Source organism: Drosophila guanche, unplaced genomic scaffold (assembly GCF_900245975.1).
Source record: "Drosophila guanche unplaced genomic scaffold, DGUA_6, whole genome shotgun sequence".
In the NCBI taxonomy this organism is placed as follows: Eukaryota; Metazoa; Arthropoda; class Insecta; order Diptera; family Drosophilidae; genus Drosophila; species Drosophila guanche.
The window spans coordinates 1-3,208 of record NW_022996467.1 but is presented as its reverse complement, the minus strand read 5'-3'; the positions used below and the strand labels follow the sequence as shown (position 1 = coordinate 3,208).

General features: G+C 46.2%; 1 pseudogene; it reads left to right on the top strand.

Annotated features, from left to right (window-relative positions):
• The first annotated feature begins 909 nt into the window (after window positions 1-909).
• Window positions 910-1,804, top strand: LOC117591684 (annotated as a pseudogene).
• The last annotated feature ends 1,404 nt before the right edge of the window (window positions 1,805-3,208 follow it).

Below are 3,208 nucleotides of genomic sequence, written 5' to 3'. Positions count from 1 at the left end.
ATTAAACACGGCTCTTGTACAGGCTGTTGCGTGCAGCGGAGACAGGCTGTTACGCTGGGCTGTTAACAGTGGCCGCCCCCCTACCGCTGCTAGTCTGAACCAATTTCGAAGAACTTATGACCTAAGACGATTTCTTTTTGTATAATACTATTGCACCAACAACTGCCCAGCGACAACAAGGGAAAGCTTAGATCACGCGCATCTCATATAAAGGGCAGCCAACCTTCCTCCCAAACGACAGGGACGCTACCGCATGATGGGTGAAGCGCTCAGCCGATGCGAATACATACAACTGTAATAATTGAAAATATTCTTCTTTTCCAAATCCATGGTAGAAATTTGTATTCAAAAAGTGTTTTCAATGTAGTGAAAAATTAAAAGTTTTGGGGGTACTGTGAGCCTCAAAAAAAAGTGACCGAAGTCACCCTGCCACATTCTACGCAATCATAGTACCAGAAAATCTCTACCCATCTTATCAAAGGAATAATAATTCTATCTACATAACGGAAGAAACAGTGGCATGTTTACAAACTTTTCCTTCAACGAGATCGTTCCAATGGTAGCCATATACCATAATTATCTATACATCCCCTATGTCATCTATTTATAAATGTGTATAATAAAACAGATTACCAGATATCTTACGGACGAAGGGATTTAAATATCAGAATATATGATCATAGAGAGGCTTACGTTACACGCCGTACAATGGCCGAGTGAGTGCTAGCCATAATTTCAATAAAATATCCACTTAAAGAATCCTTATCAGCCGCACAAGACTTTCATGAATGAAATCTTTTGCAAAATTTATTGCCACTGAATGCTACTTTCCAGTAAGCTCTTGTCGATGTGTAGAAGAGCCAGATAAGGCGACTGCTCGACGGTATAAAAGCGTCGCAAAGAGTAGGAAAGGTATGAGTTTCAGAGCTTAGTCAAGATGAAACTGTTCGTATTCCTGGCATTGGCTGTGGCCGCAGCTAGCGCTGTCCCCACTCCCCAGCAGAAGCACACCCCTGTCCCTGTCAAGGACATTGAGGGCCGTATCACCAACGGCTACAATGCCTACGAGGGCAAGGTCCCCTACATCGTTGGTCTGCTCTTCAGCGGCAACGGCAACTGGTGGTGCGGTGGCTCCATCATTGGCTTGAGGACCCAGGACTGGCGACGAGTGACGTGCTTGCCTCGGCTCAGGCACTGGTAGTTGATGCCACGGTCGAAGGCGTGGGTCGGGGTCATGTGGGTGACCCACGTGGCGTTGCTGTAGTAGGTCGTGGTGGTGATGTTGTCACCGTTGGACGTGTTGCTGTAGAGAGACTAGGCATGGGGGGTACAGCTAAAGACCGACTTGGTCAACAAGGTTGAGCTGCCCAGCTTCAACGATCGTTACAACAGCTACGCCGGACAGTGGGCTGTTGCCTCCGGATGGGGCGGCACCTACGACGGCAGCCCACTCCCCGACTGGCTCCAGTGCGTCGATGTCCAGATCATGGACCAGGGCGAGTGCAGCCGCACTTGGTCTCTCCACGACAACATGATCTGCATCAACACCAACGGCGGAAAGTCCACCTGCGGAGGAGACTCCGGCGGCCCCCTGGTTACCCATGACGGCAACCGCCTGGTGGGAGTTACTTCCTTCGGTTCGGCTGCTGGTTGCCAGTCTGGTGCCCCAGCTGTCTTCAGCCGTGTCACCGGCTACTTGGACTGGATCCGCGACAACACCGGCATCTCCTACTAAGAGGAAACTCATCCTTATTCCTAAATTTTCATTGGGTTACTTCAATAAACGATTTTACAGCAAAAACAACTGTTGAACTGTCATACAACGAATCTCAGTAGAACAGATTTAAAGGCAAAGATAAAGAGAGGGAGAGAGAGAAAGAGAGGTGGCGCACTCTATTGGGGTAGATGCCAGACAGCCATAAAGCAACTATATAAGGAGGGCTCGTCGGAAAAAATTAGGCAAACGTGCGAGTGAAAGGGCTCTCGCTGTAAGTGTGAGGGCAACGACAATGGAGTGTGCTGATTAATCATTTGAAAGCAATGTGAAAAAAAGCATAATAATTGTTTCATAATTTAATTTTTAATAGTTTGCTACATGATAGTAGTCTGTGTTTAGAAAAAATAAACAGCCCCTTTACTCGCACTTTTCACTCTCACGAATTTCTTAGTTTTGCCGACGAGACCTCCTTATAGTTTCTTCATGATTTCTTCATGATGCCAGACAGCTAACTGCCACTGATACTGTTTGAGAGAGAGTGAGAAAGAGAGAGTTCGCGAGCCAGGAGAGTCGACTAACGGCAATTGATTTCTTCATTCTGGCAATAACAAGACATAGTTGGAAGATTGTAGATTAGATAATTCTTTATGATTCTTCTATTTTGGATGGCTTATCGACTAGTTTATTTCTACTGGCTAGGAACATTCATTCTCTTTCCTTCCTTTTTTTAAATATGTAAAATGTACATTTTACTTCTGTACGTTTGAACATATTATGTACCTTTGTATGAATTTCATAGATACCTTTCCTTACCGGGTACATCCCCCGGTGGGACAAATTTGCGGCCTGAGAGTGTGAAATTGGCAGCGGAGAAAATTGAACTCTAAAGCTGGAGAAAGCGGCTGGAAGACGACCATTACGTGTGTACATACATATGTACAAGTTGTAGTGTGAGTCACTGTTGAGTGGCGCAGCTGTTAAAGTGCGGTGGTGAGATTGGAAACCATACTAAGCTAACGGGAGTCCGAGCGTCACTTTATTCCACTTTACAAGCTACGGCCGCTCGAGAGCCTTATGGATCGTGAGAGCGAGCGCGAGCACAATCTCACAGCGCTGCCGGAGAGCGTTAACAGCATTAAACACGGCTCTTGTACAGGCTGTTGCGTGCAGCGGAGACAGGCTGTTACGCTGGGCTGTTAACAGTGGCCGCCCCCCTACCGCTGCTAGTCTGAACCAATTTCGAAGAACTTATGACCTAAGACGATTTCTTTTTGTATAATACTATTGCACCAACAACTGCCCAGCGACAACAAGGGAAAGCTTAGATCACGCGCATCTCATATAAAGGGCAGCCAACCTTCCTCCCAAACGACAGGGACGCTACCGCATGATGGGTGAAGCGCTAAGCCGATGCGAATACATACAACTGTAATAATTGAAAATATTCTTCTTTTCCAAATCCATGGTAGAAATTTGTATTCAAAAAGTGTT